Source organism: Macrobrachium rosenbergii, chromosome 6 (assembly GCF_040412425.1).
Source record: "Macrobrachium rosenbergii isolate ZJJX-2024 chromosome 6, ASM4041242v1, whole genome shotgun sequence".
Lineage (NCBI taxonomy): Eukaryota > Metazoa > Arthropoda > Malacostraca > Decapoda > Palaemonidae > Macrobrachium > Macrobrachium rosenbergii.
This window is the reverse complement of record NC_089746.1, coordinates 40,506,512-40,519,011: the sequence shown is the minus strand read 5'-3', so window position 1 is coordinate 40,519,011 and position 12,500 is coordinate 40,506,512. Positions and strand designations below refer to the sequence as shown.

General features: G+C 34.7%; 1 protein-coding gene across 9 annotated transcripts in view; it reads right to left on the bottom strand.

Annotated features, from left to right (window-relative positions):
• LOC136839462 (thrombospondin type-1 domain-containing protein 4-like) overlaps positions 1-12,500 on the bottom strand; it is a 795,787-nt gene that overhangs the window by 417,033 nt on the left and 366,254 nt on the right. The window lies entirely within an intron of this gene.

Sequence of the window (12,500 nt, the reverse complement as noted above, 5' to 3'; positions counted from 1 at the left end):
CAACACTTAAAACTTATTTTCTCGAATTAACTATTGGCACTAAGGAGTGTCGATAAAATCTTGCTCACCAAATTGCATTCGTAAATGCATTAGGAGCTTGCAACAAATTTTACAATGATCTCCTGCAAGTTGCAATGGTTTACACTTAGGTGCAAGTACCAAAGGAGTACTTGTGCATTTAGTAATGAAAAGCTGATTTCGATCGACGTTTTGAAATGAAAACTCCATCACTTGTTAATTCGATACTCTAAAGGAGCGTATACTATTTCAAGTAATAAATCGCATTACCCTCATTAAAAATGACCTAATTATATAACAGGATACTCATTTCTGAGTTTCGCATATGTGAACGAAGTACTTCACCCTTTCAACTGGACAGGATTGTATACTAGATACATATAATTAGGAATAATTGTATGTATTAACAACTATTACTGCTTTCCAAAAAGTAAGCATAACGCAACACCATTGAAAAGTAAAAAAAAAAAAAAAAATACAATTTTCTACCATTATTAGGAAGAAGATAAAACGCATTCTTAATGCGAAGAAGAACTTTGTTTCAAGTGGTTTAAGTATACAAAACGTTTTAACCATTATCCATTGGAATGCAAAGATTAACAAAATCTGTTTACTTAAAAAAAAAAAGGCTTCTATTATCGTTTTCGAGGATAAAAACAATAAGGTGGTGGTCTTATTTCTTTTAGCCGTGGCTAAAAAGAATAAGACCTAGATCAATCACGAGAGAGAGAAAGATCTAACTCTTGAAAGAAAGAAATCAAAACATGACGTCGACCATATCCACGTCCAGAGAGTTGAGTCTAAAGGTGTGTCCACACTACCGTGAAAACATGCCATATACACTATTCGGCAACTTGTCGCACATGCATCACAAACAGGTTCAATAAGAGTCAACTTACGGTCGCTGACTTGTTTTCAATTTGTTTGTAGTATTTGTGCGATAAGTTGCCAACGTGTCTTATTGACACGTTTCCCTGTAGCGTGGATGCACCCTCAAGTTTTCATCAGCGAAGCCTGAAAACTTACAGGTCGCTTCAGCTTTAGTTTACCTGATCCAGTACCGCTGAGATTCTACTACAGTTAAGTAACGGAATACCTGAAAAATATATCGAATTCCACTAAGTGTTAAAAAAATCAAATAAGAGAGAGAGAGAGAGAGAGAGAGACTGATGGACAGTATGGTAAAACAGATATCCTAAGAGTCAGATCACTTACTAAGTTTTTCTTACTTTTAAAACATTCTGACCCTTACCTAATTATCACAAAAATATAACATTTGAAAAAAAATGTGATAAAGAATAAAGATATCTTCTGCATATCATCTCATATTTTGTTATCGATGTCTTAACAGAACCATACACACACACACACACACACAATGCATTTTTAACATACCACCTTAACAAGAAAATGTGTTTAACATGGACGCTTGTTATGCTGTGTAAGTGTAGACAAACAGACAAGTAGGAAGATAGTAAGATGACAATATATTTTTTTGTGCGTAAAAATGACAGAACACGTATAATGAATGCCATGTTTACAACTGCTGTTTGGTGGTAAAATATAAATAAATAAATAAATAAACACACACACACACACACACACACATATATATATATATATATATATATATATATATATATATATATATACATATATATACACACACATACAATATATATATTCTATATATACATATAAATAAGTGTGTGCGTGTGTTGTAAGGAGTGCAGATTCAAGATCCTCGTAAGCTATGAAGTTTCATAATGCTGTTTTCAGTGGTTTGTCTAACATAATCTCTACATACGTTACAACATCGTATTAAGATTTTCCATGTGGAAACTACCCAACTGTCCGCGGGTAACGTTATTAGTCTTTCACTTGAATTTTATAGGAAAACAATGAGGCCTAGCCACTCAATTTTTTTCGTCTAAAGAAATATCATGATCGTATGACCGAAGAAATTATCTTTAAAAAATATATAAAATTTATATTTATTTCTTGAGGAAATAAATTTTCAGAAAATTTTCTTTTAATCTTCACGTATAGTGATAAACATCCGTTACAGTTTTTTAAAGACATTTAAAAAATGGGAAGGGATTTCGGTTTTACATGTATTAAAAAGATAATTATAGTGTAATACAGCATCCAGTCACAGAATACGTTATCTGTGATTGTTTTGAATCTACTCCCAAACCATTTCTTAAAATCTTTAAGGAGGGCATTTTAACGTTTCCCATCTTTAATCCTGAACCTCTTCCTTCAAGAGACTGAAGGTCTTTTCATGGCAGACACCATCTTTCTTCCTTTCTTTCCCATTTTTCGTCAAGATAAATGTACCACAAGATATAATGAAATAAAAAAATTATAAGACGTGTGTAATTTGCAAGCAGTGTCGTGACTTCTCGTCACTTTCCAGTGTGGATAACAGTAATTCGATACAAGTAACTGGTTTCGGATATCTGGTTTTTTCCCTTCTCATTTTATGTATATTTCAAGTTGGATACTTTTTCAATTTAAGTGAAGCCTCTGCTTAAGTGAGGTGGTGCACTCTTCTTTTTGAACTATTATGACTTACACTTTCGCAAAATGACATATGAGAGAGAGAGAGAGAGAGAGAGAGAGAGAGAGAGAGAGAGAGAGAGAGAGAGAGAGAGAGAGAGAGATACGCACATACCATAGAGCTTTCAAGAATCGAATGAGGCTGTCTGATTTTGAAGAATTTTAAAAGGCGTAAAATGAATAGACTTTAAAGATACCTTTTGGAAATAAGACCAACAATAGGCACTTATCGTACTCGTATATTTCATAAAGGCGTAACTCAGATTTGCCTAAGAAAACAAATACTGGCAATGACCTGACAACAAAGCCTTTAATGATATACTGCATTTATCAACATCATTTAACACGAGCCTTTTGATAAATCATGTGTCAAAAACTTTTATGGAGACAAATCGATAATTATTACATGAATGCAACTTAAAAAATTAGCACTTATGAGTGAAAAAAAGCATTTGGGTCTAAATGATTATTCTTAATTCATTCAAATAACTGAGCAACACAACATTTCACTCAACTTTCTATCAGCTCTCTCTCTCTCTCTCTCTCTCTCTCTCTCTCTCTCTCTCTCTCTCTCTCTCTCTCTCTCTCTATGTACATCCTATAGCTTGGGTACAGTTTTTTTTATAAAAGAATATTGTATTAATAATTCTAAAGCAGAGGTGCCAGTCTGTTCCAAACAGTATATAAAAGCAACATCACCCTTTTAATCTAGGGTTTCACTTGATACCTGGAAGAACAAAAAAACATAAATGGAAGTACATTACAAATACAAATGAAAAGACGAATATCCTACCTTCTATTTTGAATTTAAATACTGCAATTTTATAAATAATAAAATACAAAGTGAAAGAACAAAGAACTGAACGATTCCCAATGACGTCAACACTACGGAAGATACAACTAAACGCGAAATTCATGCCGAGGGAAGCACTCATCAAATACATCATTGACATCTTTACCTTCCTCGTAATGACGGCGGTGATGAGGCTGATGTTGCAAGAAACTTTATCTTGCCTCCCCGGTTGGCCGCCCCAAGTTGAGAAGTAGGAATTGTTTTCTTAGTAACTGCGCTCGCTGAGTGGCCATCCTGCCTGCTTCACCACTGGAAGGTAGGTCGTCAATTCCAGCTCTGCTGACGAAGTGCTCTGGAAGTGGTCTCCTTGTCTCAACGCCGCAAAATGAATTATGTCTCTCTCGGGAAGTCTCTCATTCTCTTGGGTGGAGTTGGTGCCCGTCAGCCCTTGTAAAAACGAAGCAAGCTCTCACAAAAAATAAAAAATCTCTTCTCGGCTGGTTCTTACGCTCTATTTCGTCTCCATGAACGAGGCTACCATGGAATGCGGGAGTGTATGGCGTATGCGAATGTACGTAATCCTAAGTGAGAGGCCTTATGCGCCGTCTACAAAAATTTCCAGAGACTAGGAATGGTCTATTTATCTTCTACGAGAATCTCTAGGGCTTTCGAACGGGCAGCGTATCTCGTCGGTCTTCTAAAGGATACACGACATTCTACAACATGATCTCTTTAAGCCTAGTGGGTTCCTAACAATACCAAGAACCAGTATTCAACTCTGTACTAAATCTCATTCAACAAGAAACTATTTTGGCCTCCACACTAAGAGAGCCGCACGTGCCTTCTTAGCCATATCAATAACTCTGATACACTCCAAGTGGCCGCCGCTTATCAGCCTATGACTAGGGACGCAATCATCATTTCGCTTCCCTCCACTACACTTGACGGTCTCAAGACAACAGCAAAAAGCGACCACCGTCAGCCATTAAAGCAATCTCACAACATGACGAACAACAACCCAAGTAAGCACTTAATTGGTCACAGTACCCGAATATACGAGCTATTAACAGGGCACTTTACACTTTGATAAGATGTCGTCACGCTTCATTAAGATTACATCAGAAACTCTTCACACCTCCTAGTATTTCATTACATGTCAACAACAGAAGAAAATCTAATTCAACAAAATAAAGATAAAAATACGATATAACTGACCGCCATCGTCATTACTGGGAAATATTTGGACTTTAATTTTTTACAAATTAAACAAATTAGAAAATCAACTCCAAGATTTCACCGAAAGAGACTTATCACTAAAATGATAAAATAAAGCACCACACTTAATTACTATGGTTCTGGTCGCAAACACATTCCGAATTCCCCCCTCTAGAAATCCGTATATCCGTAATTCCGAATCACCATTAATATTTCTCTATGAGTTTGTTGAAATAAACCTCATACCATAATATAATTAAATAATAATTAAAGTGAATTGCAAGATAGATCATTTTCCTAAACTATAGAAAATTTTTAAAAATTTAAACATTTTAATTATCACGGATAATTTTCGATTTATTATCCCTTCATTGCAGAGACTTATAACAAAGAAGAATTTTTTTTTACCAAAGTGGCAACCTCTCAGAAATGCAACGTACTGTTATGTTAAAAGGGCATAATTTTTTTTGTTTCCTTATCCATCTTCTAATATCCTCCCAAAGTGATTTTAGGACCAGTTACTGAGTCATCTTTCGTCCTTCAACTGGCTAATTAGTAAATATCGCGTATCAAAATGAATAAATGAATAAAGTCAACACGGAGAGGCTTCGCCTACGGGCAATGGACGCACATGTCAAAATTTAAAACTGATATCATGAAGGTAACAGACACCTCAGATAGATTAACGCTTAAAACATGTTCTTCCCTGCCATGAAAAAAGATTCCAAAAGGTGTCAGTGAACTTATTGCAAAACTTATATTAATCAAAATTGGCATTAATTGCGCCGGGAGAAATAATTATTTAGTTTATAATAATTTTCAAGATACCAAGGCCTATGCTTCATACTTAATAACAGAAATAAAAGAAATTTATAACTATATTTTATGAAAATTAGCATGAAGTACTTGAAATCTTTCTCCCCGAGTAATTCATGCAAGGTACTATTTTTAATATTATTATACCACCCGGTATCAAGAAAACAATGGACAACAGAAATAAATAAATTTATACGAAATTGATAATTAATATCATCTCAGTATTTTGACTGTAATGTTTCAAATTTAAAAGTTTCTGTTTTAATGTACAGGACCGATCATTTACAAAATCTCTACATGCATATTTCTATTTTAAACTAAAACTAGGAAGTCTGTAGTATTCTTTTTCGTACAATGAAACGCAAACAAACATTTATCGCCTTCGTAATTGATCATATATGTCATCATTAAAATTACATTATTATTATTATTATTATTATTATTATTATTATTATTATTATTATTATTATTATTATTATTATTATTATTATTCCACTACAATGCAAATACGATCTACAACAAACAATACTCAAAACAGAAGGAAAAATCGTAGACAACAATATGACACCCGAATGATTAAAATAGCTCCCAAATAAAAACGAAACAAAATTGGCAAACGAAAACAAAAAGAAAACGAACAACAATAATAACAACAGCATCGAAAAAAAAGAGAACAAACGAAAAGAAGAATGGCTACGATAGCTCAGAGCGTTCGACCTAATTTGCATATCAAAAGAAAAGCTTTATTTTTTAAAGTGGTCTTTTATCGTTCGCACAATTGTCCTAATAGGAACAAATTAAGACCCCCAAAAATACAGGGAGTAAGAACTGAACACGACAAGAAGTAAAGAAAAAGGAGAGCAGACGCAATGCATAATTTTAAGTGAATGAATGAATGATGAAAGTAAGTTAAAAACGAAATCGTAGTAGTAATTACAAATGACAAGGAGTAAGGACACTGGACTTTAGACGGAATAAATAATTGGTAATGATAACATGACAGTTAAGTGTTTAGTAACGAAACTTAATGCATCGTAAGATAATGGAAATATAGGAGAGACATTACAGAGGAAATCATGCCTATGAACATAATTATAAATAACACTAAAACTAAGAATATGGAACGATAATGAAACCAAGGAGAAAATGGAACTATGTAACAAAAACTGTTAATAAAAACATATATATAAAAATACGATTTATTATAAAACTCAATAAATCGACAAACAAACGGAAATATGTAAAAAAAAAAAAAACTTCCAGCAAAAATATGCTGACGAAAATATGAACCGAAAAACAATAAATACATTAAAAAATAAATAACAAAGTAAATGAAATAATAAACAAACAAACTAACAAATCGCTTCTTGTTGGATTTCAGACACTAGCAGCAGCTGAGTGAATAATGGAACCTTCTTTTTTTCCTTACAATAACGGAGGAATGTACGGAATGAACAAAATGATATAATATCCATTGAATCATTGTGGTTTCATAAGGTCAAAGATACACCACAACACACTCCCTTCTCTCTCTCTCTCTCTCTCTCTCTCTCTCTCTCTCTCTCTCTCTCTCTCTCTCTCTTAATATTTCATTCTGTCTGCTTATATGTTCATATCTCATTAAATGAACATCTTTTTATACTTTAAATAATGTGCCTGAAACATTAATTTCAAGGTCTTACCATCTAATGGTGATTGGAAATATTTTTTATCCTTAATTCTTTTATTCTTTATTCATCACGAATACGAAGATAAAAAATCATTTATGAAACTACGATTTTCATGAAAGTTGAAAATTTTAAATATTCATGATAAATGAATAAAAAATTATTATAAGACAAACCTACATTGTTGCACTCACATAATCCTACTCCCGTTTTAGCACGAATCGGAAAACATGCAAATATAGGAACAAAAAATACCTAATTACTTGAGCGTCGCTGCAAAAAATGACGACGCACAAATTAATGCAATGAATTTATCTCGGATCCACTTCATATTTTTTCAAAAATGCTGAAAAACAAGATACAACAATTTATGCTCGATGGGCGCATGAACGAAGCTTCATAAACGTCACAAACAGCGGAAAAAAGTAAAAGAAAAAATTGCATAAATTAAACGAGAAAAAATGCTAAAAAAAGAGAGAGATGAATTATATTTAATCTCTCTGCGGCTGGGAGTAAAAATGAAATGGAATAAAAAGCCTTTCCCTCTTTTGGAGGTACAAAAATTATAAGAAAACTATCTTTGTATTTTCCTACTTTTCAGCGCTTCATTAGCTGCCTCCTAAACGCCTTTGCTCACTTTAAGGGGGAACCAACAGGACCCATTTTCCAAGCGCGCAGTAATTTTATTTATGTAATCTGACGTCACAACGACTGTGGTCATCGACGGTGGAGCGCACAATAAAATAGTCAAGATTGGTTGAAATGCCTGATAATTTTCTCAGTCACAAGAAAGAATGGTGCAAATGCCTGAATATTTTCTCGACCACAAGAAAGAATGGGGCAAATGCCTGAATATTTTCTCGACCACAAGAAGGACTGGTACAAATGCCTGAATATTTTCTCGATCACAAGAAGGAATGGTACAAATGCCTGAATATTTTCTCGACCACAAGAAAGAATGGTGCAAATGCCTGAATATTTTCTCGACCACAAGAAGGAATGGTACAAATGCCTGAATATTTTCTCGACCACAAGAAAGAATGGTGCAAATGCCTGATAATGTTAATAAGCACAAGAGAAAATGGTGCCAATATCTGGTAATTTTACAAAGGCCCTTACAGAGGGAGAGAGAGAGAGAGAGTGAGTGTGGGGGGAGGGGAGTTTCTGATATTTGATTCACATCTGGTATAACAGTTTCACCTAAGGGATGGGGATTACCGCATCAAGGTTTTTAATCATTTGACAGACACCTCACGCGTCTCGAACTGTCGGCCTAACTGCTCACGTCTCCTCGCTGCTGGGAGAAAGGGAGCTAGGGATTTGGCACGATACATATACACGTGCTACCGGGATCTAAGCGATGTCAGGCAGGGCAGCCGATCGAGGCTACGGCCTACCCCAACGCCAAATCAAAGTCCTTCAAAAGAAGGCATCGTGCTTACCCCATATGAAAAATGGGAAAAAGCACGTTAAACGAAGAAGTTGATATATAATTCGGATGGAACACTCATCACTCATGTTTGCCATTTTTCCGTCTCTTTTCAGGTCTCTCTTCAACCACAAATGTGACCCTGAACAGTGGACTAACACTCTGTTTAAGTCAACATAGGCAAAATGGATCTGAAGAAATGTAGACTACCTATACTCGTATCTGTTCCTTTATTGCAGAGAGAGAGAGAGAGAGAGAGAGAGAGAGAGAGAGAGAGAGAGAGAGAGAGAGAGAGAGAGTTAAAAAGCAGTAAACAATTTGTAGGAATTGTAGTTAGGAAGACAGATATAACTTCTGAAAACAATGATACCTGTCGTAGGAGTGATGTTGACTGCATTAAATCTACAGACAACTTCAACTCCAGAGTTATTATGGAAAGATATTCGTCAAAATTTCTCAAATTCCAGTCATAAAGACAGGAACGGAGGGTCCAGACAAGGACTGACTACTTCCAGACTACTTTTAATAGATTAAAGTAACATGCTTCCACAGCATTCAGTAACTGTCAACACCTTCAAAAGATTCTTCTTCTTCTTTTAATCAGTAGAATATAACACCCATTGTGCAAGTAAGCTTGTCATATGGAAATTAAACTGTCTTGCGCAAGATATCATCGACAATATCTCGTTTGCCTTTAATTAGTTTTGCAAGTTTAACGAGTTCGGGACCAAACAGATGCAGTTAGCCGACTGCAACTGTGGTAAGATCAGCTGCAACTAACTTTCCAATTAGCGCTGTCTCATTTTTTTTCCCTTTTGTCAGGTTTCAAACTCCTTAACAACATCTCCGAATGGGTTACATTGGACATTTCATGCATAACTGTCACTTGTTACGTGGAGTTTTGTTTTCTTTTTGTAAGTTCTCTCAACACAAAGTTCATTTAGAAATTACAACTTTCTGGGGAAGAAGGTGAAAAGGAAAATCAACAAGGAAAAAAACTGTTCCTCGAGGCAATAGCAATAACATCTTGGCTGTGTTTGATTTTTTTTATACGAATTTGTACCACTCAGTATATGCTAATAGGCTCCAAATTAGAATTCATTAAAGTCAATCAAATCCCTTAGCCAAGCATAAATACGCAAGGCAATAACAACTCTGGTGCATTTGTCAATTAGATCTAATACTAATATTAATGTTGTCACTACTATAACTCCTGTGATTTTCGTTATTTCGATTTCTCCTAATAAAATACTTTATAAGGTGGTTTAAATTCAAACCTATACTTACAAAGAATATATATACAGTATATATATATATTATTAATAAATATATTATAAATATATGCATATACTGTATATATGTATGTATGTATGTATGTATGATATATATATATATATATATATATATATATATATATATATATATATATATATATATATATATATATATATATATATATAAAATGTTTGTGTGTGAATCTGTGCACAAAATAAAAAAATCAATATACTTACAGAGAGGTGTAATATTTCTGACAGCATTTAAAAACAAAAATTGCACACATATTACCGAAATTAACGCTTTCCTATTTTCAATTGGTTTCATTTATATGAAATGTAAAGTATTCATTGCACCCAGCTCTTTTATCTATATGTACATATATATGTATATATGTGTGTATATATGTATGCTTATCATACCGGCACTTAGGTTCGTGAAAATATGTAAAACTCCTGGTCGAACGCGCAAATGTGCCTGCTTTAAACAGAGAGAGAGAGAGAGAGAGAGAGAGAGAGAGAGAGAGAGAGAGAGAGAGAGAGAGAGAGAGAGACTTGGCACGACGTGGATGAATAATACAATACTTTGTTACATGGACATTTGTATGAGACATGCATCGATTATTCTTTGCAATAGAAAACCTGCGAATATATAAGCCGAAATTTCCTTGTATCTTTGAGAGTAATTCTATGTATAGCATCCATGTGAGCACCCGTAAGATAAAGGGCGATAAGGGAAACAAACGAGCAACGCGGAGCACACTATTCTGGCGTCCATTCCTACAACTGTCTTTAAGCTGCTGTCCGTGAAACGCGCATGAAGGTAAGAAGGTACATAAATTGCCATAATGAATTCTTGAACTGCAGACATTAAATATTCCTACAGCCTTTTCTCGTAGCAGTCAGATCTTACGGGCTGATTTTAATGTAACGACCGTGTTCGAGGGGAATTTTGTATTCCCGAGGGGGAATAATTTTGCGCAATCAAGATTTTCTGAAGAGAATGGCGGTTACCTAATGATTATGGCTGCAGTTCATGTGGTAACCCAGCTCAAAGCCAGGCTATGCGTGTGGGCTTTTTTTTTTTTTTTTTCTTTTAATAGTTACTGCACAATCAAATTCAAAAGTCCGCCGACACTCACTGGCCATGACTTTTAGTGCAAAGAATGCGCTACGCTCGCCTACGAGTATCAGCGGAGTTTTGAATCCGACAGTATGTAAGAGAGAGAGAGAGAGAGAGAGAGAGAGAGAGAGAGAGAGAGAGAGAGAGAGAGAGAGAAATATTCTCGATTGTTTTTTTTTTATTCAATTATTGTTTAATATAATTGGCCGTTCATACGGGTACGAACCTCTGCTGGCACATGGCCAGCTTACGCTAATAGCAAGGAATTTTATTCTTTTTACTCTTCTGTAAAAGAAAACTATTGAGATGGCTGTTCGTCCGCACTTTTTTTGCCCTCCCTCAGATCTTAAAAACTACTGAGGATAGAGGGCTGCAAATTGTTATGTTGATCATCCACCCTCCAATCATCAAACGTATCCAATTGCAGTCCTCTAGCCTCAGTAGTTTTTATTTGGTTTAAGGTTAAAGTTAGCCATAATCGTGTCATGGGCCGCGGCTGAGTTTCATGGGCCATGGCTGAGAGTTTCATACAGCATCATACGCTGTACAGAAAACTCGATTGCACCGAAGAAATTTGGGAGCATTTTTTACTTGTTTTTTTACTGTATGCAATGGTGCTTATGTGTCTGACAACACAGACACAGTATATATAAAATCATTTGGGAACATAATATTAACTATACATTGTGTCACTAAAACCAACAACAAAAGATCTGCTAAAAAATACAAAAGACCATAGTATTCCAACAACTGAGAGTAAGACGAGACAAACCAATTTCATCTTTTAAAGCAATTTTTTTCTCATTATTTTTTAGCTTCATCTCGACTGCTGTGGGCGTAATCGAAGGACAGAGCTGAAGCAAAGAATGCAGAAGCTGCTAATATTCCTTTGCAGCTGGTTTGACATAAACTATTTCTCTTTGCTTTTATGTAAATACAGCATGTTTTACATCTGTCTGCACTTTCTACTAAACTGAAGTGCGTACTGCACTCCAGTTTACGTCTATGCCTCTACTGAACAAATAAAATAAGTAGTTTTCGTTTGCTTTTGATATTTGAAATTTTTACAATTTTTTCCTAGTGCTCGGGACCGTTATAAAATTACGTGAAATTCTTGAAGTAAGATAATTACGGGATAATCAATAAATATTGTTAGACTCGAATGACAAAACCTACCGAACTTTATAAAAATAAACTGACATAATAAGTAAAAGCGATGGTAAAATATCTAAGTACCTAACGCTAATGACTTTCATTGTAAAATATAAACATAATCTTTTATCTTATGAACAAGAGAACTATATGAAAACATTCTCAGTGTTTCTTCAAAACTTTAAGAATTTTGCAAACCAGTCCTATTATACCCTGCTATCAAATACTATACAGAAATGTAGCATATTTTTACGTCATCAGCGTGAACTTCACATTTCATATCGGCAGTTACTTTGCAAGTACAGACCATTTCTGATCAAACCATTCGCTTTCGTCTACTGATGGCAACTTTTTTGCTGTAATGCATGCAGAGATTCAAATGAGGTTTTAAGTTAGCTATACTTAACTGATACCATTTCTGTGCTGACAAAAGTCATCCTACGCATACCAT